General features: G+C 53.0%; 18 non-coding genes and 1 pseudogene across 18 annotated transcripts; 9 read left to right on the forward strand and 10 right to left on the reverse strand.

Annotated features, from left to right (window-relative positions):
* Positions 1–1059: 1059 nt before the first annotated feature.
* Positions 1060–1223, reverse strand: LOC131126859 (U1 spliceosomal RNA). The gene has a single exon (XR_009129377.1). It is a non-coding gene; the product is annotated as a U1 spliceosomal RNA (small nuclear RNA).
* A 922-nt stretch (positions 1224–2145) lies between these two features.
* LOC131126938 (U2 spliceosomal RNA) lies at positions 2146–2336 on the forward strand. The gene has a single exon (XR_009129452.1). It is a non-coding gene; the product is annotated as a U2 spliceosomal RNA (small nuclear RNA).
* A 1098-nt stretch (positions 2337–3434) lies between these two features.
* LOC131126860 (U1 spliceosomal RNA) lies at positions 3435–3598 on the reverse strand. Its single transcript, XR_009129378.1, has one exon. It is a non-coding gene; the product is annotated as a U1 spliceosomal RNA (small nuclear RNA).
* A 922-nt stretch (positions 3599–4520) lies between these two features.
* On the forward strand, positions 4521–4711 carry LOC131126908 (U2 spliceosomal RNA). The gene has a single exon (XR_009129423.1). It is a non-coding gene; the product is annotated as a U2 spliceosomal RNA (small nuclear RNA).
* A 1094-nt stretch (positions 4712–5805) lies between these two features.
* On the reverse strand, positions 5806–5969 carry LOC131126817 (U1 spliceosomal RNA). The gene has a single exon (XR_009129336.1). It is a non-coding gene; the product is annotated as a U1 spliceosomal RNA (small nuclear RNA).
* Positions 5970–6911: 942 nt separating this feature from the next.
* On the forward strand, positions 6912–7102 carry LOC131126909 (U2 spliceosomal RNA). The gene has a single exon (XR_009129424.1). It is a non-coding gene; the product is annotated as a U2 spliceosomal RNA (small nuclear RNA).
* A 1095-nt stretch (positions 7103–8197) lies between these two features.
* LOC131126818 (U1 spliceosomal RNA) lies at positions 8198–8361 on the reverse strand. The gene has a single exon (XR_009129337.1). It is a non-coding gene; the product is annotated as a U1 spliceosomal RNA (small nuclear RNA).
* A 938-nt stretch (positions 8362–9299) lies between these two features.
* On the forward strand, positions 9300–9490 carry LOC131126910 (U2 spliceosomal RNA). Its single transcript, XR_009129425.1, has one exon. It is a non-coding gene; the product is annotated as a U2 spliceosomal RNA (small nuclear RNA).
* Positions 9491–10584: 1094 nt separating this feature from the next.
* On the reverse strand, positions 10585–10748 carry LOC131126819 (U1 spliceosomal RNA). Its single transcript, XR_009129338.1, has one exon. It is a non-coding gene; the product is annotated as a U1 spliceosomal RNA (small nuclear RNA).
* Positions 10749–11660: 912 nt separating this feature from the next.
* LOC131126917 (U2 spliceosomal RNA) lies at positions 11661–11851 on the forward strand. Its single transcript, XR_009129432.1, has one exon. It is a non-coding gene; the product is annotated as a U2 spliceosomal RNA (small nuclear RNA).
* Positions 11852–12945: 1094 nt separating this feature from the next.
* On the reverse strand, positions 12946–13109 carry LOC131126820 (U1 spliceosomal RNA). Its single transcript, XR_009129339.1, has one exon. It is a non-coding gene; the product is annotated as a U1 spliceosomal RNA (small nuclear RNA).
* Positions 13110–14045: 936 nt separating this feature from the next.
* LOC131126918 (U2 spliceosomal RNA) lies at positions 14046–14236 on the forward strand. The gene has a single exon (XR_009129433.1). It is a non-coding gene; the product is annotated as a U2 spliceosomal RNA (small nuclear RNA).
* A 1094-nt stretch (positions 14237–15330) lies between these two features.
* LOC131126821 (U1 spliceosomal RNA) lies at positions 15331–15494 on the reverse strand. The gene has a single exon (XR_009129340.1). It is a non-coding gene; the product is annotated as a U1 spliceosomal RNA (small nuclear RNA).
* Positions 15495–16434: 940 nt separating this feature from the next.
* Positions 16435–16625, forward strand: LOC131126911 (U2 spliceosomal RNA). Its single transcript, XR_009129426.1, has one exon. It is a non-coding gene; the product is annotated as a U2 spliceosomal RNA (small nuclear RNA).
* Positions 16626–17723: 1098 nt separating this feature from the next.
* On the reverse strand, positions 17724–17887 carry LOC131126824 (U1 spliceosomal RNA). The gene has a single exon (XR_009129342.1). It is a non-coding gene; the product is annotated as a U1 spliceosomal RNA (small nuclear RNA).
* Positions 17888–21637: 3750 nt separating this feature from the next.
* LOC131126957 (U2 spliceosomal RNA) lies at positions 21638–21816 on the forward strand (annotated as a pseudogene).
* Positions 21817–22910: 1094 nt separating this feature from the next.
* LOC131126825 (U1 spliceosomal RNA) lies at positions 22911–23074 on the reverse strand. The gene has a single exon (XR_009129343.1). It is a non-coding gene; the product is annotated as a U1 spliceosomal RNA (small nuclear RNA).
* Positions 23075–24016: 942 nt separating this feature from the next.
* LOC131126919 (U2 spliceosomal RNA) lies at positions 24017–24207 on the forward strand. Its single transcript, XR_009129434.1, has one exon. It is a non-coding gene; the product is annotated as a U2 spliceosomal RNA (small nuclear RNA).
* Positions 24208–25301: 1094 nt separating this feature from the next.
* Positions 25302–25465, reverse strand: LOC131126826 (U1 spliceosomal RNA). The gene has a single exon (XR_009129344.1). It is a non-coding gene; the product is annotated as a U1 spliceosomal RNA (small nuclear RNA).
* Between the last annotated feature and the right edge of the window lie 549 nt (positions 25466–26014).

Genomic DNA, 26014 nt, shown 5'->3' on the forward strand with positions numbered 1-26014 from the left:
CATCTTGTGGATGATGCTGAAAGAAATGCACTGAACGTGCTCACGTTTGGTGCCCCCTGAGCAGTAATTCTGCAGAGGAAATGGCTCGTGGTAGCGGGGCACTGTGTCTGCGCACTCCGTGGACCCCGTTTCCCTCGCAGCAGCCGGTCTCCAGAGGGTGTCAGCCACTTTTTGTCAGCCTTGCCTCCTGCAGTCTCCCACCGGCTCCTGATGCTCAGGTTTCGTGCGCGCTTCCCGGGGCCCTGTGAGTGTCGCATTGATCAACCGCTGGATGGAATCTGACACGATGATCTTGTCTGGTGGAGGCCTTCCAAGTTTCCTCCACAAACCAGTGGCATAAGGGGCTTTTCCGTCTTCCGTTTGGCTTCTCAGGGTCGGGTTTGGTGGCCCTTTGTGTGTTGGCTATGACAAAAAAAGGAAAAAAAACAAAAACAAAAACCACGTGGGATAGCCACAGGCGGTCAGAGCCTGTAAATTGTGCGTCTGCCACCCTCGGTGAGTGAGTGACCCGGTATTTTCTGCTCTCTTGTTTGCGCTTCTGACAGCTTCTGGCTCGGGTTCCAGTGGGCGAAGGGACTCAAAGTGCAGGAGCTGGCCTGTGCGGGTAGGTTTACCATGAACCACAATGTTGTGGCTTCCATCTTGGGTGTCGCTGCTTGCCTTCCTTGGACATAAAGATCCGAAGCAGTTGCCTGTGCGGCTGGGAAGGCCGCTGAGAGCGACATCAGCAATTTGAGCCGCTTCCGCTTGAGTTGGACGGTTGTTTCTGACGGCCACCTGGTCCACTGTGGCCAGTGGTTCCGGTGTGCTGGTAAAGTGGAGGCGCTTGGCCGACGCCCCTTTCTCTGCCTGGTTGCCGTTTTTCATTGAGGTTTCCTGACTGAGAGCAGATCGGCCTCTCGGCTGGTTGGTTGGTTGGTTGTCTCCCGCGGACGGGCAGACCTTTCCAGCAAGCGTTGGTAGTGCTGGCCTGGTCGTTTCTTGCTCGAGTCCGGCTGCACTCGCAAGCCAAGGAGCTCGGCACGGCGCTGCACCTGCCTCTTGTTTTAAACACGGGATCAGGGGAGAGCGCGGACGCAGTCCCCCACTATCACAAATTATGCAGTCGAGATTCCCACATTTGGGGAATTCGCAGAGGTCAGCTCAGCCCATGTGCAATGGCTGAGCCTCGCCCTGGGTGAACCACCTTCTTGATCATGGTATCTCCCCTGCCAGGTAAGTATGAATTGGAGCGGTCTCGCCCGGAGGAGTCTCTCGCACATGCCACATGCTAAGTGGTGGTCTCATCAGGTCGCCCGCAACAAGCCCAGCCACTGGACCTGTGTCCAAATTCAGAGAACGTACTCTGGTTGTCTCAAGGAGTCGGTCTGTGTGGCTCTCGTGTGACTTCATTCTGAGCAAAGGCAGCGGCAGCAAGTGGCTTAGTGCAGTTGCTGCAGACGTTCAATGGGGAGACTGGAGTACTGACTCCACGTGCCTAGTCACACCATGTAACATGAGAGGCCAATATGTTTAACCCTGACACGTGTAGACATGCGAGGTCGTCATGAGTCAGTGGGTTGTCAGGTTCAAACTCCCGTGACACTTGTAAAAAAAAACACTCAAATGCAGGAATACAGAAGAGACAGACAACAATATTCAAAGTTACTCGCAGCGAGGACAGTGAAACCACATACCCAGTGGCATGCCGCTCCACTGTGAATATGCAGTTCACGCCCCTCTCGTTTTATTCTCTTTCAGGGGTCCCCTACGGCATGGTCGTGCAAAACTGGGGGGAGGCAGTTGTGCAAGCTGTGTCTGTTTGTCTATGTGTGTGTGTGTGTGTGTGAGAGTAATTACTTTCATTGTTTTACGAGTTCTTTTCTTGACACATTCTTGCAGGATTAACGTGAACATCTGCAGGGTCGCTGTTGGCGCTTCCAGGCACCTCCAGGACCCGGGGCTCGCTGGGGGTCTCCGATCAGGGTCACGGGCACATTTCTTCTTCAGCACATTCAAACACTTTCTATTGTCTAAGCGAATGGATATAAGGGTGATAACTGACGCTATGTTTGTTCCGTCTACATTTTATTCGAACATGCGTGCAACCGGTCCTTTAGCTTGTCATGCCGGAAGTGCCCTCCTCCCCTACGAGCGCCCATCGGCATCGCTTCTCGGCCTTTTGGCTAAGATCAAGTGTAGTATCTGTTCTTATCAGTTTAATATCTGATACGTCCCCCAACAGGGGACTAAATATTAAATTGCGTTTTGGAACAGGGAGCTGCGATTGGGGCTTGCGCCATCCGCTCCACGCATCGACCTGGTATTGCAGCGCTTCCAGGAACGGTGCACTTCTCCTTCTTGTGTAAACAGCAACAGCAGACTCTGGCAGGGTGCATCTTGTGGATGATGCTGAAAGAAATGCACTGAACGTGCTCACGTTTGGTGCCCCCTGAGCAGTAATTCTGCAGAGGAAATGGCTCGTGGTAGCGGGGCACTGTGTCTGCGCACTCCGTGGACCCCGTTTCCCTCGCAGCAGCCGGTCTCCAGAGGGTGTCAGCCACTTTTTGTCAGCCTTGCCTCCTGCAGTCTCCCACCGGCTCCTGATGCTCAGGTTTCGTGCGCGCTTCCCGGGGCCCTGTGAGTGTCGCATTGATCAACCGCTGGATGGAATCTGACACGATGATCTTGTCTGGTGGAGGCCTTCCAAGTTTCCTCCACAAACCAGTGGCATAAGGGGCTTTTCCGTCTTCCGTTTGGCTTCTCAGGGTCGGGTTTGGTGGCCCTTTGTGTGTTGGCTATGACAAAAAAAGGAAAAAAAACAAAAACAAAAACCACGTGGGATAGCCACAGGCGGTCAGAGCCTGTAAATTGTGCGTCTGCCACCCTCGGTGAGTGAGTGACCCGGTATTTTCTGCTCTCTTGTTTGCGCTTCTGACAGCTTCTGGCTCGGGTTCCAGTGGGCGAAGGGACTCAAAGTGCAGGAGCTGGCCTGTGCGGGTAGGTTTACCATGAACCACAATGTTGTGGCTTCCATCTTGGGTGTCGCTGCTTGCCTTCCTTGGACATAAAGATCCGAAGCAGTTGCCTGTGCGGCTGGGAAGGCCGCTGAGAGCGACATCAGCAATTTGAGCCGCTTCCGCTTGAGTTGGACGGTTGTTTCTGACGGCCACCTGGTCCACTGTGGCCAGTGGTTCCGGTGTGCTGGTAAAGTGGAGGCGCTTGGCCGACGCCCCTTTCTCTGCCTGGTTGCCGTTTTTCATTGAGGTTTCCTGACTGAGAGCAGATCGGCCTCTCGGCTGGTTGGTTGGTTGGTTGTCTCCCGCGGACGGGCAGACCTTTCCAGCAAGCGTTGGTAGTGCTGGCCTGGTCGTTTCTTGCTCGAGTCCGGCTGCACTCGCAAGCCAAGGAGCTCGGCACGGCGCTGCACCTGCCTCTTGTTTTAAACACGGGATCAGGGGAGAGCGCGGACGCAGTCCCCCACTATCACAAATTATGCAGTCGAGATTCCCACATTTGGGGAATTCGCAGAGGTCAGCTCAGCCCATGTGCAATGGCTGAGCCTCGCCCTGGGTGAACCACCTTCTTGATCATGGTATCTCCCCTGCCAGGTAAGTATGAATTGGAGCGGTCTCGCCCGGAGGAGTCTCTCGCACATGCCACATGCTAAGTGGTGGTCTCATCAGGTCGCCCGCAACAAGCCCAGCCACTGGACCTGTGTCCAAATTCAGAGAACGTACTCTGGTTGTCTCAAGGAGTCGGTCTGTGTGGCTCTCGTGTGACTTCATTCTGAGCAAAGGCAGCGGCAGCAAGTGGCTTAGTGCAGTTGCTGCAGACGTTCAATGGGGAGACTGGAGTACTGACTCCACGTGCCTAGTCACACCATGTAACATGAGAGGCCAATATGTTTAACCCTGACACGTGTAGACATGCGAGGTCGTCATGAGTCAGTGGGTTGTCAGGTTCAAACTCCCGTGACACTTGTAAAAAAAAACACTCAAATGCAGGAATACAGAAGAGACAGACAACAATATTCAAAGTTACTCGCAGCGAGGACAGTGAAACCACATACCCAGTGGCATGCCGCTCCACTGTGAATATGCAGTTCACGCCCCTCTCGTTTTATTCTCTTTCAGGGGTCCCCTACGGCATGGTCGTGCAAAACTGGGGGGAGGCAGTTGTGCAAGCTGTGTCTGTTTGTCTATGTGTGTGTGTGTGTGTGTGAGAGTAATTACTTTCATTGTTTTACGAGTTCTTTTCTTGACACATTCTTGCAGGATTAACGTGAACATCTGCAGGGTCGCTGTTGGCGCTTCCAGGCACCTCCAGGACCCGGGGCTCGCTGGGGGTCTCCGATCAGGGTCACGGGCACATTTCTTCTTCAGCACATTCAAACACTTTCTATTGTCTAAGCGAATGGATATAAGGGTGATAACTGACGCTATGTTTGTTCCGTCTACATTTTATTCGAACATGCGTGCAACCGGTCCTTTAGCTTGTCATGCCGGAAGTGCCCTCCTCCCCTACGAGCGCCCATCGGCATCGCTTCTCGGCCTTTTGGCTAAGATCAAGTGTAGTATCTGTTCTTATCAGTTTAATATCTGATACGTCCCCCAACAGGGGACTAAATATTAAATTGCTTTTTGGAACAGGGAGCTGCGATTGGGGCTTGCGCCATCCGCTCCACGCATCGACCTGGTATTGCAGCGCTTCCAGGAACGGTGCACTTCTCCTTCTTGTGTAAACAGCAACAGCAGACTCTGGCAGGGTGCATCTTGTGGATGATGCTGAAAGAAATGCACTGAACGTGCTCACGTTTGGTGCCCCCTGAGCAGTAATTCTGCAGAGGAAATGGCTCGTGGTAGCGGGGCACTGTGTCTGCGCACTCCGTGGACCCCGTTTCCCTCGCAGCAGCCGGTCTCCAGAGGGTGTCAGCCACTTTTTGTCAGCCTTGCCTCCTGCAGTCTCCCACCGGCTCCTGATGCTCAGGTTTCGTGCGCGCTTCCCGGGGCCCTGTGAGTGTCGCATTGATCAACTGCTGGATGGAATCTGACACGATGATCTTGTCTGGTGGAGGCCTTCCAAGTTTCCTCCACAAACCAGTGGCATAAGGGGCTTTTCCGTCTTCCGTTTGGCTTCTCAGGGTCGGGTTTGGTGGCCCTTTGTGTGTTGGCTATGACAAAAAGAGGAAAAAAAACAAAAACAAAAACCACGTGGGATAGCCACAGGCGGTCAGAGCCTGTAAATTGTGCGTCTGCCACCCTCGGTGAGTGAGTGACCCGGTATTTTCTGCTCTCTTGTTTGCGCTTCTGACAGCTTCTGGCTCGGGTTCCAGTGGGCGAAGGGACTCAAAGTGCAGGAGCTGGCCTGTGCGGGTAGGTTTACCATGAACCACAATGTTGTGGCTTCCATCTTGGGTGTCGCTGCTTGCCTTCCTTGGACATAAAGATCCGAAGCAGTTGCCTCTGCGGCTGGGATGGCCGCTGAGAGCGACATCAGCAATTTGAGCCGCTTCCGCTTGAGTTGGACGGTTGTTTCTGACGGCCACCTGGTCCACTGTGGCCAGTGGTTCCGGTGTGCTGGTAAAGTGGAGGCGCTTGGCCGACGCCCCTTTCTCTGCCTGGTTGCCGTTTTTCATTGAGGTTTCCTGACTGAGAGCAGATCGGCCTCTCGGCTGGTTGGTTGGTTGTCTCCCGCGGACGGGCAGACCTTTCCAGCAAGCGTTGGTGGTGCTGGCCTGGTCGTTTCTTGCTCGAGTCCGGCTGCACTCGCAAGCCAAGGAGCTCGGCACGGCGCTGCACCTGCCTCTTGTTTTAAACACGGGATCAGGGGAGAGCGCGAACGCAGTCCCCCACTATCACAAATTATGCAGTCGAGATTCCCACATTTGGGGAATTCGCAGAGGTCAGCTCAGCCCATGTGCAATGGCTGAGCCTCGCCCTGGGTGAACCACCTTCTTGATCATGGTATCTCCCCTGCCAGGTAAGTATGAATTGGAGCGGTCTCGCCCGGAGGAGTCTCTCGCACATGCCACATGCTAAGTGGTGGTCTCATCAGGTCGCCCGCAACAAGCCCAGCCACTGGACCTGTGTCCAAATTCAGAGAACGTACTCTGGTTGTCTCAAGGAGTCGGTCTGTGTGGCTCTCGTGTGACTTCATTCTGAGCAAAGGCAGCGGCAGCAAGTGGCTTAGTGCAGTTGCTGCAGACGTTCAATGGGGAGACTGGAGTACTGACTCCACGTGCCTAGTCACACCATGTAACATGAGAGGCCAATATGTTTAACCCTGACGCGTGTAGACATGCGAGGTCGTCATGAGTCAGTGGGTTGTCAGGTTCAAACTCCTGTGACACTTGTAAAAAAAAACACTCAAATGCAGGAATACAGAAGAGACAGACAACAATATTCAAAGTTACTCGCAGCGAGGACAGTGAAACCACATACCCAGTGGCATGCCGCTCCACTGTGAATATGCAGTTCACGCCCCTCTCGTTTTATTCTCTTTCAGGGGTCCCCTACGGCATGGTCGTGCAAAACTGGGGGGAGGCAGTTGTGCAAGCTGTGTCTGTTTGTCTATGTGTGTGTGTGTGTGTGTGTGTGTGTGTGTGTGTGTGAGAGAGTAATTACTTTCATTGTTTTACGAGTTCTTTTCTTGACACATTCTTGCAGGATTAACGTGAACATCTGCAGGGTCGCTGTTGGCGCTTCCAGGCACCTCCAGGACCCGGGGCTCGCTGGGGGTCTCCGATCAGGGTCACGGGCACATTTCTTCTTCAGCACATTCAAACACTTTCTATTGTCTAAGCGAATGGATATAAGGGTGATAACTGACGCTATGTTTGTTCCGTCTACATTTTATTCGAACATGCGTGCAACCGGTCCTTTAGCTTGTCATGCCGGAAGTGCCCTCCTCCCCTACGAGCGCCCATCGGCATCGCTTCTCGGCCTTTTGGCTAAGATCAAGTGTAGTATCTGTTCTTATCAGTTTAATATCTGATACGTCCCCCAACAGGGGACTAAATATTAAATTGCTTTTTGGAACAGGGAGCTGCGATTGGGGCTTGCGCCATCCGCTCCACGCATCGACCTGGTATTGCAGCGCTTCCAGGAACGGTGCACTTCTCCTTCTTGTGTAAACAGCAACAGCAGACTCTGGCAGGGTGCATCTTGTGGATGATGCTGAAAGAAATGCACTGAACGTGCTCACGTTTGGTGCCCCCTGAGCAGTAATTCTGCAGAGGAAATGGCTCGTGGTAGCGGGGCACTGTGTCTGCGCACTCCGTGGACCCCGTTTCCCTCGCAGCAGCCGGTCTCCAGAGGGTGTCAGCCACTTTTTGTCAGCCTTGCCTCCTGCAGTCTCCCACCGGCTCCTGATGCTCAGGTTTCGTGCGCGCTTCCCGGGGCCCTGTGAGTGTCGCATTGATCAACTGCTGGATGGAATCTGACACGATGATCTTGTCTGGTGGAGGCCTTCCAAGTTTCCTCCACAAACCAGTGGCATAAGGGGCTTTTCCGTCTTCCGTTTGGCTTCTCAGGGTCGGGTTTGGTGGCCCTTTGTGTGTTGGCTATGACAAAAAAAGGAAAAAAAAACAAAAACAAAAACCACGTGGGATAGCCACAGGCGGTCAGAGCCTGTAAATTGTGCGTCTGCCACCCTCGGTGAGTGAGTGACCCGGTATTTTCGGCTCTCTTGTTTGCGCTTCTGACAGCTTCTGGCTCGGGTTCCAGTGGGCGAAGGGACTCAAAGTGCAGGAGCTGGCCTGTGCGGGTAGGTTTACCATGAACCACAATGTTGTGGCTTCCATCTTGGGTGTCGCTGCTTGCCTTCCTTGGACATAAAGATCCGAAGCAGTTGCCTCTGCGGCTGGGAAGGCCGCTGAGAGCGACATCAGCAATTTGAGCCGCTTCCGCTTGAGTTGGACGGTTGTTTCTGACGGCCACCTGGTCCACTGTGGCCAGTGGTTCCGGTGTGCTGGTAAAGTGGAGGCGCTTGGCCGACGCCCCTTTCTCTGCCTGGTTGCCGTTTTTCATTGAGGTTTCCTGACTGAGAGCAGATCGGCCTCTCGGCTGGTTGGTTGGTTGTCTCCCGCGGACGGGCAGACCTTTCCAGCAAGCGTTGGTGGTGCTGGCCTGGTCGTTTCTTGCTCGAGTCCGGCTGCACTCGCAAGCCAAGGAGCTCGGCACGGCGCTGCACCTGCCTCTTGTTTTAAACACGGGATCAGGGGAGAGCGCGAACGCAGTCCCCCACTATCACAAATTATGCAGTCGAGATTCCCACATTTGGGGAATTCGCAGAGGTCAGCTCAGCCCATGTGCAATGGCTGAGCCTCGCCCTGGGTGAACCACCTTCTTGATCATGGTATCTCCCCTGCCAGGTAAGTATGAATTGGAGCGGTCTCGCCCGGAGGAGTCTCTCGCACATGCCACATGCTAAGTGGTGGTCTCATCAGGTCGCCCGCAACAAGCCCAGCCACTGGACCTGTGTCCAAATTCAGAGAACGTACTCTGGTTGTCTCAAGGAGTCGGTCTGTGTGGCTCTCGTGTGACTTCATTCTGAGCAAAGGCAGCGGCAGCAAGTGGCTTAGTGCAGTTGCTGCAGACGTTCAATGGGGAGACTGGAGTACTGACTCCACGTGCCTAGTCACACCATGTAACATGAGAGGCCAATATGTTTAACCCTGACGCGTGTAGACATGCGAGGTCGTCATGAGTCAGTGGGTTGTCAGGTTCAAACTCCTGTGACACTTGTAAAAAAAAACACTCAAATGCAGGAATACAGAAGAGACAGACAACAATATTCAAAGTTACTCGCAGCGAGGACAGTGAAACCACATACCCAGTGGCATGCCGCTCCACTGTGAATATGCAGTTCACGCCCCTCTCGTTTTATTCTCTTTCAGGGGTCCCCTACGGCATGGTCGTGCAAAACTGGGGGGAGGCAGTTGTGCAAGCTGTGTCTGTTTGTCTATGTGTGTGTGTGTGTGTGTGTGTGTGTGTGTGTGAGAGAGTAATTACTTTCATTGTTTTACGAGTTCTTTTCTTGACACATTCTTGCAGGATTAACGTGAACATCTGCAGGGTCGCTGTTGGCGCTTCCAGGCACCTCCAGGACCCGGGGCTCGCTGGGGGTCTCCGATCAGGGTCACGGGCACATTTCTTCTTCAGCACATTCAAACACTTTCTATTGTCTAAGCGAATGGATATAAGGGTGATAACTGACGCTATGTTTGTTCCGTCTACATTTTATTCGAACATGCGTGCAACCGGTCCTTTAGCTTGTCATGCCGGAAGTGCCCTCCTCCCCTACGAGCGCCCATCGGCATCGCTTCTCGGCCTTTTGGCTAAGATCAAGTGTAGTATCTGTTCTTATCAGTTTAATATCTGATACGTCCCCCAACAGGGGACTAAATATTAAATTGCTTTTTGGAACAGGGAGCTGCGATTGGGGCTTGCGCCATCCGCTCCACGCATCGACCTGGTATTGCAGCGCTTCCAGGAACGGTGCACTTCTCCTTCTTGTGTAAACAGCAACAGCAGACTCTGGCAGGGTGCATCTTGTGGATGATGCTGAAAGAAATGCACTGAACGTGCTCACGTTTGGTGCCCCCTGAGCAGTAATTCTGCAGAGGAAATGGCTCGTGGTAGCGGGGCACTGTGTCTGCGCACTCCGTGGACCCCGTTTCCCTCGCAGCAGCCGGTCTCCAGAGGGTGTCAGCCACTTTTTGTCAGCCTTGCCTCCTGCAGTCTCCCACCGGCTCCTGATGCTCAGGTTTCGTGCGCGCTTCCCGGGGCCCTGTGAGTGTCGCATTGATCAACTGCTGGATGGAATCTGACACGATGATCTTGTCTGGTGGAGGCCTTCCAAGTTTCCTCCACAAACCAGTGGCATAAGGGGCTTTTCCGTCTTCCGTTTGGCTTCTCAGGGTCGGGTTTGGTGGCCCTTTGTGTGTTGGCTATGACAAAAAGAGGAAAAAAAACAAAAACAAAAACCACGTGGGATAGCCACAGGCGGTCAGAGCCTGTAAATTGTGCGTCTGCCACCCTCGGTGAGTGAGTGACCCGGTATTTTCTGCTCTCTTGTTTGCGCTTCTGACAGCTTCTGGCTCGGGTTCCAGTGGGCGAAGGGACTCAAAGTGCAGGAGCTGGCCTGTGCGGGTAGGTTTACCATGAACCACAATGTTGTGGCTTCCATCTTGGGTGTCGCTGCTTGCCTTCCTTGGACATAAAGATCCGAAGCAGTTGCCTCTGCGGCTGGGATGGCCGCTGAGAGCGACATCAGCAATTTGAGCCGCTTCCGCTTGAGTTGGACGGTTGTTTCTGACGGCCACCTGGTCCACTGTGGCCAGTGGTTCCGGTGTGCTGGTAAAGTGGAGGCGCTTGGCCGACGCCCCTTTCTCTGCCTGGTTGCCGTTTTTCATTGAGGTTTCCTGACTGAGAGCAGATCGGCCTCTCGGCTGGTTGGTTGGTTGTCTCCCGCGGACGGGCAGACCTTTCCAGCAAGCGTTGGTGGTGCTGGCCTGGTCGTTTCTTGCTCGAGTCCGGCTGCACTCGCAAGCCAAGGAGCTCGGCACGGCGCTGCACCTGCCTCTTGTTTTAAACACGGGATCAGGGGAGAGCGCGAACGCAGTCCCCCACTATCACAAATTATGCAGTCGAGATTCCCACATTTGGGGAATTCGCAGAGGTCAGCTCAGCCCATGTGCAATGGCTGAGCCTCGCCCTGGGTGAACCACCTTCTTGATCATGGTATCTCCCCTGCCAGGTAAGTATGAATTGGAGCGGTCTCGCCCGGAGGAGTCTCTCGCACATGCCACATGCTAAGTGGTGGTCTCATCAGGTCGCCCGCAACAAGCCCAGCCACTGGACCTGTGTCCAAATTCAGAGAACGTACTCTGGTTGTCTCAAGGAGTCGGTCTGTGTGGCTCTCGTGTGACTTCATTCTGAGCAAAGGCAGCGGCAGCAAGTGGCTTAGTGCAGTTGCTGCAGACGTTCAATGGGGAGACTGGAGTACTGACTCCACGTGCCTAGTCACACCATGTAACATGAGAGGCCAATATGTTTAACCCTGACGCAGTCAGTGGGTTGTCAGGTTCAAACTCCTGTGACACTTGTAAAAAAACACTCAAACGCAGGAATACAGAAGAGGCAGACAACAATATTCAAAGTTACTCGCAGCGAGGACAGTGAAACCACATACCCAGTGGCATGCCGCTCCACTGTGAATATGCAGTTCACGCCCCTCTCGTTTTATTCTCTTTCAGGGGTCCCCTACGGCATGGTCGTGCAAAACTGGGGGGAGGCAGTTGTGCAAGCTGTGTCTGTTTGTCTATGTGTGTGTGTGTGTGTGTGTGTGTGTGTGAGAGAGAGAGTAATTACTTTCATTGTTTTACGAGTTCTTTTCTTGACACATTCTTGCAGGATTAACGTGAACATCTGCAGGGTCGCTGTTGGCGCTTCCAGGCACCTCCAGGACCCGGGGCTCGCTGGGGGTCTCCGATCAGGGTCACGGGCACATTTCTTCTTCAGCACATTCAAACACTTTCTATTGTCTAAGTGAATGGATATAAGGGTGATAACTGACGCTATGTTTGTTCCGTCTACATTTTATTCGAACATGCGTGCAACCGGTCCTTTAGCTTGTCATGCCGGAAGTGCCCTCCTCCCCTACGAGCGCCCATCGGCATCGCTTCTCGGCCTTTTGGCTAAGATCAAGTGTAGTATCTGTTCTTATCAGTTTAATATCTGATACGTCCCCCAACAGGGGACTAAATATTAAATTGCTTTTTGGAACACGGAGCTGCGATTGGGGCTTGCGCCATCCGCTCCACGCATCGACCTGGTATTGCAGCGCTTCCAGGAACGGTGCACTTCTCCTTCTTGTGTAAACAGCAACAGCAGACTCTGGCGGGGTGCATCTTGTGGATGATGCTGAAAGAAATGCACTGAACGTGCTCACGTTTGGTGCCCCCTGAGCAGTAATTCTGCAGAGGAAATGGCTCGTGGTAGCGGGGCACTGTGTCTGCGCACTCCGTGGACCCCGTTTCCCTCGCAGCAGCCGGTCTCCAGAGGGTGTCAGCCACTTTTTGTCAGCCTTGCCTCCTGCAGTCTCCCACCGGCTCCTGATGCTCAGGTTTCGTGCGCGCTTCCCGGGGCCCTGTGAGTGTCGCATTGATCAACCGCTGGATGGAATCTGACACGATGATCTTGTCTGGTGGAGGCCTTCCAAGTTTCCTCCACAAACCAGTGGCATAAGGGGCTTTTCCGTCTTCCGTTTGGCTTCTCAGGGTCGGGTTTGGTGGCCCTTTGTGTGTTGGCTATGACAAAAAAAGGAAAAAAAACAAAAACAAAAACCACGTGGGATAGCCACAGGCGGTCAGAGCCTGTAAATTGTGCGTCTGCCACCCTCGGTGAGTGAGTGACCCGGTATTTTCGGCTCTCTTGTTTGCGCTTCTGACAGCTTCTGGCTCGGGTTCCAGTGGGCGAAGGGACTCAAAGTGCAGGAGCTGGCCTGTGCGGGTAGGTTTACCATGAACCACAATGTTGTGGCTTCCATCTTGGGTGTCGCTGCTTGCCTTCCTTGGACATAAAGATCCGAAGCAGTTGCCTCTGCGGCTGGGAAGGCCGCTGAGAGCGACATCAGCAATTTGAGCCGCTTCCGCTTGAGTTGGACGGTTGTTTCTGACGGCCACCTGGTCCACTGTGGCCAGTGGTTCCGGTGTGCTGGTAAAGTGGAGGCGCTTGGCCGACCCCCCTTTCTCTGCCTGGTTGCCGTTTTTCATTGAGGTTTCCTGACTGAGAGCAGATCGGCCTCTCGGCTGGTTGGTTGGTTGTCTCCCGCGGACGGGCAGACCTTTCCAGCAAGCGTTGGTAGTGCTGGCCTGGTCGTTTCTTGCTCGAGTCCGGCTGCACTCGCAAGCCAAGGAGCTCGGCACGGCGCTGCACCTGCCTCTTGTTTTAAACACGGGATCAGGGGAGAGCGCGAACGCAGTCCCCCACTATCACAAATTATGCAGTCGAGATTCCCACATTTGGGGAATTCGCAGAGGTCAGCTCAGCCCATGTGCAATGGCTGAGCCTCGCCCTGGGTGAACCACCTTCTTGATCATGGTATCTCCCCTGCCAGGTAAGTATGAATTGGAGCGGTCTCGCCCGGAGGAGTCTCTCGCACATGCCACATGCTAAGTGGTGGTCTCATCAGGTCGCCCGCAACAAGCCCAGCCACTGGACCTGTGTCCAAATTCAGAGAACGTACTCTGGTTGTCTCAAGGAGTCGGTCTGTGTGGCTCTCGTGTGACTTCATTCTGAGCAAAGGCAGCGGCAGCAAGTGGCTTAGTGCAGTTGCTGCAGACGTTCAATGGGGAGACTGGAGTACTGACTCCACGTGCCTAGTCACACCATGTAACATGAGAGGCCAATATGTTTAACCCTGACGCGTGTAGACATGCGAGGTCGTCATGAGTCAGTGGGTTGTCAGGTTCAAACTCCTGTGACACTTGTAAAAAAACACTCAAACGCAGGAATACAGAAGAGGCAGACAACAATATTCAAAGTTACTCGCAGCGAGGACAGTGAAACCACATACCCAGTGGCATGCCGCTCCACTGTGAATATGCAGTTCACGCCCCTCTCGTTTTATTCTCTTTCAGGGGTCCCCTACGGCATGGTCGTGCAAAACTGGGGGGAGGCAGTTGTGCAAGCTGTGTCTGTTTGTCTATGTGTGTGTGTGTGTGTGTGTGTGTGTGTGAGAGAGAGAGTAATTACTTTCATTGTTTTACGAGTTCTTTTCTTGACACATTCTTGCAGGATTAACGTGAACATCTGCAGGGTCGCTGTTGGCGCTTCCAGGCACCTCCAGGACCCGGGGCTCGCTGGGGGTCTCCGATCAGGGTCACGGGCACATTTCTTCTTCAGCACATTCAAACACTTTCTATTGTCTAAGTGAATGGATATAAGGGTGATAACTGACGCTATGTTTGTTCCGTCTACATTTTATTCGAACATGCGTGCAACCGGTCCTTTAGCTTGTCATGCCGGAAGTGCCCTCCTCCCCTACGAGCGCCCATCGGCATCGCTTCTCGGCCTTTTGGCTAAGATCAAGTGTAGTATCTGTTCTTATCAGTTTAATATCTGATACGTCCCCCAACAGGGGACTAAATATTAAATTGCTTTTTGGAACACGGAGCTGCGATTGGGGCTTGCGCCATCCGCTCCACGCATCGACCTGGTATTGCAGCGCTTCCAGGAACGGTGCACTTCTCCTTCTTGTGTAAACAGCAACAGCAGACTCTGGCGGGGTGCATCTTGTGGATGATGCTGAAAGAAATGCACTGAACGTGCTCACGTTTGGTGCCCCCTGAGCAGTAATTCTGCAGAGGAAATGGCTCGTGGTAGCGGGGCACTGTGTCTGCGCACTCCGTGGACCCCGTTTCCCTCGCAGCAGCCGGTCTCCAGAGGGTGTCAGCCACTTTTTGTCAGCCTTGCCTCCTGCAGTCTCCCACCGGCTCCTGATGCTCAGGTTTCGTGCGCGCTTCCCGGGGCCCTGTGAGTGTCGCATTGATCAACCGCTGGATGGAATCTGACACGATGATCTTGTCTGGTGGAGGCCTTCCAAGTTTCCTCCACAAACCAGTGGCATAAGGGGCTTTTCCGTCTTCCGTTTGGCTTCTCAGGGTCGGGTTTGGTGGCCCTTTGTGTGTTGGCTATGACAAAAAAAGGAAAAAAAACAAAAACAAAAACCACGTGGGATAGCCACAGGCGGTCAGAGCCTGTAAATTGTGCGTCTGCCACCCTCGGTGAGTGAGTGACCCGGTATTTTCGGCTCTCTTGTTTGCGCTTCTGACAGCTTCTGGCTCGGGTTCCAGTGGGCGAAGGGACTCAAAGTGCAGGAGCTGGCCTGTGCGGGTAGGTTTACCATGAACCACAATGTTGTGGCTTCCATCTTGGGTGTCGCTGCTTGCCTTCCTTGGACATAAAGATCCGAAGCAGTTGCCTCTGCGGCTGGGAAGGCCGCTGAGAGCGACATCAGCAATTTGAGCCGCTTCCGCTTGAGTTGGACGGTTGTTTCTGACGGCCACCTGGTCCACTGTGGCCAGTGGTTCCGGTGTGCTGGTAAAGTGGAGGCGCTTGGCCGACCCCCCTTTCTCTGCCTGGTTGCCGTTTTTCATTGAGGTTTCCTGACTGAGAGCAGATCGGCCTCTCGGCTGGTTGGTTGGTTGTCTCCCGCGGACGGGCAGACCTTTCCAGCAAGCGTTGGTAGTGCTGGCCTGGTCGTTTCTTGCTCGAGTCCGGCTGCACTCGCAAGCCAAGGAGCTCGGCACGGCGCTGCACCTGCCTCTTGTTTTAAACACGGGATCAGGGGAGAGCGCGAACGCAGTCCCCCACTATCACAAATTATGCAGTCGAGATTCCCACATTTGGGGAATTCGCAGAGGTCAGCTCAGCCCATGTGCAATGGCTGAGCCTCGCCCTGGGTGAACCACCTTCTTGATCATGGTATCTCCCCTGCCAGGTAAGTATGAATTGGAGCGGTCTCGCCCGGAGGAGTCTCTCGCACATGCCACATGCTAAGTGGTGGTCTCATCAGGTCGCCCGCAACAAGCCCAGCCACTGGACCTGTGTCCAAATTCAGAGAACGTACTCTGGTTGTCTCAAGGAGTCGGTCTGTGTGGCTCTCGTGTGACTTCATTCTGAGCAAAGGCAGCGGCAGCAAGTGGCTTAGTGCAGTTGCTGCAGACGTTCAATGGGGAGACTGGAGTACTGACTCCACGTGCCTAGTCACACCATGTAACATGAGAGGCCAATATGTTTAACCCTGACGCGTGTAGACATGCGAGGTCGTCATGAGTCAGTGGGTTGTCAGGTTCAAACTCCTGTGACACTTGTAAAAAAACACACTCAAATGCAGGAATACAGAAGAGACAGACAACAATATTCAAAGTTACTCGCAGCGAGGACAGTGAAACCACATACCCAGTGGCATGCCGCTCCACTGTGAATATGCAGTTCACGCCCCTCTCGTTTTATTCTCTTTCAGGGGTCCCCTACGGCATGGTCGTGCAAAACTGGGGGGAGGCAGTTGTGCAAGCTGTGTCTGTTTGTCTATGTGTGTGTGTGTGTGTGTGTGTGTGTGTGTGTGAGAGAGAGTAATTACTTTCATTGTTTTACGAGTTCTTTTCTTGACACATTCTTGCAGGATTAACGTGAACATCTGCAGGGTCGCTGTTGGCGCTTCCAGGCACCTCCAGGACCCGGGGCTCGCTGGGGGTCTCCGATCAGGGTCACGGGCACATTTCTTCTTCAGCACATTCAAACACTTTCTATTGTCTAAGCGAATGGATATAAGGGTGATAACTGACGCTATGTTTGTTCCGTCTACATTTTATTCGAACATGCGTGCAACCGGTCCTTTAGCTTGTCATGCCGGAAGTGCCCTCCTCCCCTACGAGCGCCCATCGGCATCGCTTCTCGGCCTTTTGGCTAAGATCAAGTGTAGTATCTGTTCTTATCAGTTTAATATCTGATACGTCCCCCAACAGGGGACTAAATATTAAATTGCTTTTTGGAACAGGGAGCTGCGATTGGGGCTTGCGCCATCCGCTCCACGCATCGACCTGGTATTGCAGCGCTTCCAGGAACGGTGCACTTCTCCTTCTTGTGTAAACAGCAACAGCAGACTCTGGCGGGGTGCATCTTGTGGATGATGCTGAAAGAAATGCACTGAACGTGCTCACGTTTGGTGCCCCCTGAGCAGTAATTCTGCAGAGGAAATGGCTCGTGGTAGCGGGGCACTGTGTCTGCGCACTCCGTGGACCCCGTTTCCCTCGCAGCAGCCGGTCTCCAGAGGGTGTCAGCCACTTTTTGTCAGCCTTGCCTCCTGCAGTCTCCCACCGGCTCCTGATGCTCAGGTTTCGTGCGCGCTTCCCGGGGCCCTGTGAGTGTCGCATTGATCAACCGCTGGATGGAATCTGACACGATGATCTTGTCTGGTGGAGGCCTTCCAAGTTTCCTCCACAAACCAGTGGCATAAGGGGCTTTTCCGTCTTCCGTTTGGCTTCTCAGGGTCGGGTTTGGTGGCCCTTTGTGTGTTGGCTATGACAAAAAAAGGAAAAAAAACAAAAACAAAAACCACGTGGGATAGCCACAGGCGGTCAGAGCCTGTAAATTGTGCGTCTGCCACCCTCGGTGAGTGAGTGACCCGGTATTTTCGGCTCTCTTGTTTGCGCTTCTGACAGCTTCTGGCTCGGGTTCCAGTGGGCGAAGGGACTCAAAGTGCAGGAGCTGGCCTGTGCGGGTAGGTTTACCATGAACCACAATGTTGTGGCTTCCATCTTGGGTGTCGCTGCTTGCCTTCCTTGGACATAAAGATCCGAAGCAGTTGCCTCTGCGGCTGGGAAGGCCGCTGAGAGCGACATCAGCAATTTGAGCCGCTTCCGCTTGAGTTGGACGGTTGTTTCTGACGGCCACCTGGTCCACTGTGGCCAGTGGTTCCGGTGTGCTGGTAAAGTGGAGGCGCTTGGCCGACGCCCCTTTCTCTGCCTGGTTGCCGTTTTTCATTGAGGTTTCCTGACTGAGAGCAGATCGGCCTCTCGGCTGGTTGGTTGGTTGGTTGTCTCCCGCGGACGGGCAGACCTTTCCAGCAAGCGTTGGTAGTGCTGGCCTGGTCGTTTCTTGCTCGAGTCCGGCTGCACTCGCAAGCCAAGGAGCTCGGCACGGCGCTGCACCTGCCTCTTGTTTTAAACACGGGATCAGGGGAGAGCGCGAACGCAGTCCCCCACTATCACAAATTATGCAGTCGAGATTCCCACATTTGGGGAATTCGCAGAGGTCAGCTCAGCCCATGTGCAATGGCTGAGCCTCGCCCTGGGTGAACCACCTTCTTGATCATGGTATCTCCCCTGCCAGGTAAGTATGAATTGGAGCGGTCTCGCCCGGAGGAGTCTCTCGCACATGCCACATGCTAAGTGGTGGTCTCATCAGGTCGCCCGCAACAAGCCCAGCCACTGGACCTGTGTCCAAATTCAGAGAACGTACTCTGGTTGTCTCAAGGAGTCGGTCTGTGTGGCTCTCGTGTGACTTCATTCTGAGCAAAGGCAGCGGCAGCAAGTGGCTTAGTGCAGTTGCTGCAGACGTTCAATGGGGAGACTGGAGTACTGACTCCACGTGCCTAGTCACACCATGTAACATGAGAGGCCAATATGTTTAACCCTGACGCGTGTAGACATGCGAGGTCGTCATGAGTCAGTGGGTTGTCAGGTTCAAACTCCTGTGACACTTGTAAAAAAACACTCAAACGCAGGAATACAGAAGAGGCAGACAACAATATTCAAAGTTACTCGCAGCGAGGACAGTGAAACCACATACCCAGTGGCATGCCGCTCCACTGTGAATATGCAGTTCACGCCCCTCTCGTTTTATTCTCTTTCAGGGGTCCCCTACGGCATGGTCGTGCAAAACTGGGGGGAGGCAGTTGTGCAAGCTGTGTCTGTTTGTCTATGTGTGTGTGTGTGTGTGTGTGTGTGTGTGAGAGAGAGAGTAATTACTTTCATTGTTTTACGAGTTCTTTTCTTGACACATTCTTGCAGGATTAACGTGAACATCTGCAGGGTCGCTGTTGGCGCTTCCAGGCACCTCCAGGACCCGGGGCTCGCTGGGGGTCTCCGATCAGGGTCACGGGCACATTTCTTCTTCAGCACATTCAAACACTTTCTATTGTCTAAGTGAATGGATATAAGGGTGATAACTGACGCTATGTTTGTTCCGTCTACATTTTATTCGAACATGCGTGCAACCGGTCCTTTAGCTTGTCATGCCGGAAGTGCCCTCCTCCCCTACGAGCGCCCATCGGCATCGCTTCTCGGCCTTTTGGCTAAGACTGCGGTCACCTCCTTTGGGTGGAGAATTGTATGCTTCAGGTGCATAGAATTCTGCCAACATTCGGGAGGAAATTTCCTACGCCTTTCAGTGTATTTTAAAATTTCTTATCCCCGCAGCAGTGCAAGGTAAGTTTTATTTTTTGTATTTATTGCTTTTTTAAGTATTTATTTGTTTTAAAACTCTCATTGAGCAGGAAAATTTCAGTTGGTGGTGCCTCCACCATGTCGGCCAGCTATGCCGGTATGCGGAGGCACCACAGTGTGCGTTTCACATATAAGGAAATGGAGGGTGAGTCACTGGGACTGTCCAGATTGGATTTTTCCAGAAAAATCATCCAAAAAATCCTTCAATTTAAACCTGATGACCTCAACTGCATTTTGGCACTGCCTTACAACAAAGGCTATGATGTAAGTTTCCAGTCTGCTGCAACTCTGAGAGAATTTTGGACGCGTTATGAAGATGTGAAATCCCAGTTGCCTGTGTTCAACGTTGAAAAACTGACTGACAATGCGGCTAAAACCGTTATTGTTAGAATGTTTAATGAGACAGTGACCGCAGATGACATTTGCTTTTGGCTGGGAAGATATTGCACGGTTAAAGGCCAGGCTATGAAGGTGAGGGATGAAGATGGCATCTGGAACTGCGCCTGGAGGGTCCCCATCCAGCAATGGCAGGACCCTCAGGGCTTCCAGGGTCTGAAACATCTCCCATCAATGATAGTTCTGGGAGAAAACCGAGGCTACATACACTACCAGGGTCAGCCCAAGCTCTGCCGCAAGTGTGGAGAGCACGGGCACCTGGCAGAGGCATGTCAGCAGACTGTGTGTCGGAAATGTAGAGAAATTGGACATACTTTTGAACAATGTACCAATGGCAGAAAGTGCAACCTCTGTGGAGACTCAAACCATCTCTTCAGAGACTGCCCGAAATCCTTTGCCAACAAGCTAAAGGCTGGAAAAGAACAGAAAAATGGAGAGGAAAATGCTGGGGCCAATATGGCTGTTGAGACCCAAAATAATTCAAATCTCCCGCCAAAACCTGTGATTGGAGGAGAAACAGGTGAGGCGGGACAGAGGGAGGGGCTTACAGAGGCCCCAGAATCCATGACTCAGAGTGGTCTGCTGGCAAGCGAAGGGTGCACTCACCTGGAAGTCAGCCTACCATCACCTGAACCTGAAGAAGAACCCATCCCACCAAGCGGCCAACAAGCAAAAAGACTAGCTTCAGAGCTGTCGGATTCCTCCGTTTTATCAGAGAAGCGGGGAAGGCCTGAGGCTCTCTCTGACAGTTCTTCACTGGAGGAGCCTCGAGTCTTCCCCTCGGGCTCCCCGAATGAATTGTCCTTTTTAAATATTGTTTTGCAGTCAACACCTCGTGAGAAGCGAACTTTTAATGGCAGACTCCAGGAACGACCGACACCCAGACGTCGGCCGGGAAGGGAGGCTCTTCCCCTCCAACCCTCACCCACTGGAGTGAAGGAGGAGCCTCACTCACAAGAAATATCTTAACCACAGTGTAAATTTTAAAGCAGTTATTTAAATCTTACGCCATTTTATATTTTTTCAATTCAAGAATCATATCTGAAACTGTTTTAGGCGCAAGATACACATCATTGCACATGGAAAATGCTGTGGGCCCATCCAGTACTACCAAGACCAAAGCCTTGGTACGTTACTGGATGGGCTCCTACTTAAGAAAACTAAAACTGATTCCAACAGATCTAACGATACCTGTGGCTTTTAACTTACACCGGCATATATATTTATAAGGACTTTTTTAAAACATTTTAATTTGGAAAAACAAACAGTTGACATTTTAAAAAATCATCGCTCTGTCATTTCTGTTGTGCAGGAGCGGGACCCAGTGAGTCCAGTGCGCGGGCTTGCATTCGGCGAGCCCACATCGGTTTGGCGCAACGTGAACCATCCTGCTCTCCCAGACAGACTTCGGGACCTGTCATGGATGGTGGCCCACGAGATCCTCCCAGTCAGGTCTGTTATGCACTCCCGAGGAATGTCAGCGAACCCAACTTGCCCCCGACCGGGTTGTGGCGCACCAGAGTCGGTGAGGCACCTCCTCTGGGAGTGCAGTGCTGCCGTAGACCTGTGGGCGACAGCCGGCGACCTAAATTTCCCGGACTTGCCAGCAAGGGAGGTCCTAAATGAACAGCTTGTGCTGTACGGGGTGAGCCACCAGAAGTCAACCGACAGAGACTTCGGACAGCAGTGGCTCGCCCTCGCCGCCATCAAAGACGCCATCTGGACCTCCCGCAACTTGCTGGTAAGGAGGCACAGACAGATCCCCCCCGTGGCTGTGATCCGAATGGCTGCAGCAACCCTCACAGCTGCAAGCGGCGGGCCAAGGACACAGCCACAAAGAAGAATCGTCTGTGCCCACCCGGAGGTGGCACCCGGAGCTTCACTGAAAAGGTCTCGGCAGCGGCAGCCTGACTCTCCGAGAGAAGAAGGAGGAGAAAGAGAAGAAGGATAAGGATCTGAGGGTACCCTGACAGTGTCCTGGAGATTAGCTGTCTGGGAGAGTGGGATGTAGAGACTATTGATAAGGACTCACTGCGCTCCTGTAGAGCAGAAGACATTGAAGCTCCTTTTTATGATATTTTAAAATGTTTTGTACAAATTTTACACATTTTACTGCCCACAGCACTAGTTTTTAACAAAAACAAAAAGTTGTTTACTTTTATATTAAATGTGGTGTGTATTTTACTTTTTTTAAAGGGCAGTTTTCAAAAATAATGAAATGTGGTGAAATCTTGTATTAGTGACAATAAACAGTTTCAAAAAAAAAAAAAAAATCTGTTCTTATCAGTTTAATATCTGATACGTCCCCCAACAGGGGACTAAATATTAAATTGCTTTTTGGAACACGGAGCTGCGATTGGGGCTTGCGCCATCCGCTCCACGCATCGACCTGGTATTGCAGCGCTTCCAGGAACGGTGCACTTCTCCTTCTTGTGTAAACAGCAACAGCAGACTCTGGCGGGGTGCATCTTGTGGATGATGCTGAAAGAAATGCACTGAACGTGCTCACGTTTGGTGCCCCCTGAGCAGTAATTCTGCAGAGGAAATGGCTCGTGGTAGCGGGGCACTGTGTCTGCGCACTCCGTGGACCCCGTTTCCCTCGCAGCAGCCGGTCTCCAGAGGGTGTCAGCCACTTTTTGTCAGCCTTGCCTCCTGCAGTCTCCCACCGGCTCCTGATGCTCAGGTTTCGTGCGCGCTTCCCGGGGCCCTGTGAGTGTCGCATTGATCAACCGCTGGATGGAATCTGACACGATGATCTTGTCTGGTGGAGGCCTTCCAAGTTTCCTCCACAAACCAGTGGCATAAGGGGCTTTTCCGTCTTCCGTTTGGCTTCTCAGGGTCGGGTTTGGTGGCCCTTTGTGTGTTGGCTATGACAAAAAAAGGAAAAAAAACAAAAACAAAAACCACGTGGGATAGCCACAGGCGGTCAGAGCCTGTAAATTGTGCGTCTGCCACCCTCGGTGAGTGAGTGACCCGGTATTTTCGGCTCTCTTGTTTGCGCTTCTGACAGCTTCTGGCTCGGGTTCCAGTGGGCGAAGGGACTCAAAGTGCAGGAGCTGGCCTGTGCGGGTAGGTTTACCATGAACCACAATGTTGTGGCTTCCATCTTGGGTGTCGCTGCTTGCCTTCCTTGGACATAAAGATCCGAAGCAGTTGCCTCTGCGGCTGGGAAGGCCGCTGAGAGCGACATCAGCAATTTGAGCCGCTTCCGCTTGAGTTGGACGGTTGTTTCTGACGGCCACCTGGTCCACTGTGGCCAGTGGTTCCGGTGTGCTGGTAAAGTGGAGGCGCTTGGCCGACCCCCCTTTCTCTGCCTGGTTGCCGTTTTTCATTGAGGTTTCCTGACTGAGAGCAGATCGGCCTCTCGGCTGGTTGGTTGGTTGTCTCCCGCGGACGGGCAGACCTTTCCAGCAAGCGTTGGTAGTGCTGGCCTGGTCGTTTCTTGCTCGAGTCCGGCTGCACTCGCAAGCCAAGGAGCTCGGCACGGCGCTGCACCTGCCTCTTGTTTTAAACACGGGATCAGGGGAGAGCGCGAACGCAGTCCCCCACTATCACAAATTATGCAGTCGAGATTCCCACATTTGGGGAATTCGCAGAGGTCAGCTCAGCCCATGTGCAATGGCTGAGCCTCGCCCTGGGTGAACCACCTTCTTGATCATGGTATCTCCCCTGCCAGGTAAGTATGAATTGGAGCGGTCTCGCCCGGAGGAGTCTCTCGCACATGCCACATGCTAAGTGGTGGTCTCATCAGGTCGCCCGCAACAAGCCCAGCCACTGGACCTGTGTCCAAATTCAGAGAACGTACTCTGGTTGTCTCAAGGAGTCGGTCTGTGTGGCTCTCGTGTGACTTCATTCTGAGCAAAGGCAGCGGCAGCAAGTGGCTTAGTGCAGTTGCTGCAGACGTTCAATGGGGAGACTGGAGTACTGACTCCACGTGCCTAGTCACACCATGTAACATGAGAGGCCAATATGTTTAACCCTGACGCGTGTAGACATGCGAGGTCGTCATGAGTCAGTGGGTTGTCAGGTTCAAACTCCTGTGACACTTGTAAAAAAACACTCAAACGCAGGAATACAGAAGAGGCAGACAACAATATTCAAAGTTACTCGCAGCGAGGACAGTGAAACCACATACCCAGTGGCATGCCGCTCCACTGTGAATATGCAGTTCACGCCCCTCTCGTTTTATTCTCTTTCAGGGGTCCCCTACGGCATGGTCGTGCAAAACTGGGGGGAGGCAGTTGTGCAAGCTGTGTCTGTTTGTCTATGTGTGTGTGTGTGTGTGTGTGTGTGTGTGTGTGTGAGAGAGAGAGTAATTACTTTCATTGTTTTACGAGTTCTTTTCTTGACACATTCTTGCAGGATTAACGTGAACATCTGCAGGGTCGCTGTTGGCGCTTCCAGGCACCTCCAGGACCCGGGGCTCGCTGGGGGTCTCCGATCAGGGTCACGGGCACATTTCTTCTTCAGCACATTCAAACACTTTCTATTGTCTAAGTGAATGGATATAAGGGTGATAACTGACGCTATGTTTGTTCCGTCTACATTTTATTCGAACATGCGTGCAACCGGTCCTTTAGCTTGTCATGCCGGAAGTGCCCTCCTCCCCTACGAGCGCCCATCGGCATCGCTTCTCGGCCTTTTGGCTAAGATCAAGTGTAGTATCTGTTCTTATCAGTTTAATATCTGATACGTCCCCCAACAGGGGACTAAATATTAAATTGCTTTTTGGAACACGGAGCTGCGATTGGGGCTTGCGCCATCCGCTCCACGCATCGACCTGGTATTGCAGCGCTTCCAGGAACGGTGCACTTCTCCTTCTTGTGTAAACAGCAACAGCAGACTCTGGCGGGGTGCATCTTGTGGATGATGCTGAAAGAAATGCACTGAACGTGCTCACGTTTGGTGCCCCCTGAGCAGTAATTCTGCAGAGGAAATGGCTCGTGGTAGCGGGGCACTGTGTCTGCGCACTCCGTGGACCCCGTTTCCCTCGCAGCAGCCGGTCTCCAGAGGGTGTCAGCCACTTTTTGTCAGCCTTGCCTCCTGCAGTCTCCCACCGGCTCCTGATGCTCAGGTTTCGTGCGCGCTTCCCGGGGCCCTGTGAGTGTCGCATTGATCAACCGCTGGATGGAATCTGACACGATGATCTTGTCTGGTGGAGGCCTTCCAAGTTTCCTCCACAAACCAGTGGCATAAGGGGCTTTTCCGTCTTCCGTTTGGCTTCTCAGGGTCGGGTTTGGTGGCCCTTTGTGTGTTGGCTATGACAAAAAAAGGAAAAAAAACAAAAACAAAAACCACGTGGGATAGCCACAGGCGGTCAGAGCCTGTAAATTGTGCGTCTGCCACCCTCGGTGAGTGAGTGACCCGGTATTTTCGGCTCTCTTGTTTGCGCTTCTGACAGCTTCTGGCTCGGGTTCCAGTGGGCGAAGGGACTCAAAGTGCAGGAGCTGGCCTGTGCGGGTAGGTTTACCATGAACCACAATGTTGTGGCTTCCATCTTGGGTGTCGCTGCTTGCCTTCCTTGGACATAAAGATCCGAAGCAGTTGCCTCTGCGGCTGGGAAGGCCGCTGAGAGCGACATCAGCAATTTGAGCCGCTTCCGCTTGAGTTGGACGGTTGTTTCTGACGGCCACCTGGTCCACTGTGGCCAGTGGTTCCGGTGTGCTGGTAAAGTGGAGGCGCTTGGCCGACCCCCCTTTCTCTGCCTGGTTGCCGTTTTTCATTGAGGTTTCCTGACTGAGAGCAGATCGGCCTCTCGGCTGGTTGGTTGGTTGTCTCCCGCGGACGGGCAGACCTTTCCAGCAAGCGTTGGTAGTGCTGGCCTGGTCGTTTCTTGCTCGAGTCCGGCTGCACTCGCAAGCCAAGGAGCTCGGCACGGCGCTGCACCTGCCTCTTGTTTTAAACACGGGATCAGGGGAGAGCGCGAACGCAGTCCCCCACTATCACAAATTATGCAGTCGAGATTCCCACATTTGGGGAATTCGCAGAGGTCAGCTCAGCCCATGTGCAATGGCTGAGCCTCGCCCTGGGTGAACCACCTTCTTGATCATGGTATCTCCCCTGCCAGGTAAGTATGAATTGGAGCGGTCTCGCCCGGAGGAGTCTCTCGCACATGCCACATGCTAAGTGGTGGTCTCATCAGGTCGCCCGCAACAAGCCCAGCCACTGGACCTGTGTCCAAATTCAGAGAACGTACTCTGGTTGTCTCAAGGAGTCGGTCTGTGTGGCTCTCGTGTGACTTCATTCTGAGCAAAGGCAGCGGCAGCAAGTGGCTTAGTGCAGTTGCTGCAGACGTTCAATGGGGAGACTGGAGTACTGACTCCACGTGCCTAGTCACACCATGTAACATGAGAGGCCAATATGTTTAACCCTGACGCGTGTAGACATGCGAGGTCGTCATGAGTCAGTGGGTTGTCAGGTTCAAACTCCTGTGACACTTGTAAAAAAACACACTCAAATGCAGGAATACAGAAGAGACAGACAACAATATTCAAAGTTACTCGCAGCGAGGACAGTGAAACCACATACCCAGTGGCATGCCGCTCCACTGTGAATATGCAGTTCACGCCCCTCTCGTTTTATTCTCTTTCAGGGGTCCCCTACGGCATGGTCGTGCAAAACTGG

The sequence above is a fragment of the Doryrhamphus excisus genome, chromosome 3, assembly GCF_030265055.1.
Source record: "Doryrhamphus excisus isolate RoL2022-K1 chromosome 3, RoL_Dexc_1.0, whole genome shotgun sequence".
NCBI lineage: Eukaryota > Metazoa > Chordata > Actinopteri > Syngnathiformes > Syngnathidae > Doryrhamphus > Doryrhamphus excisus.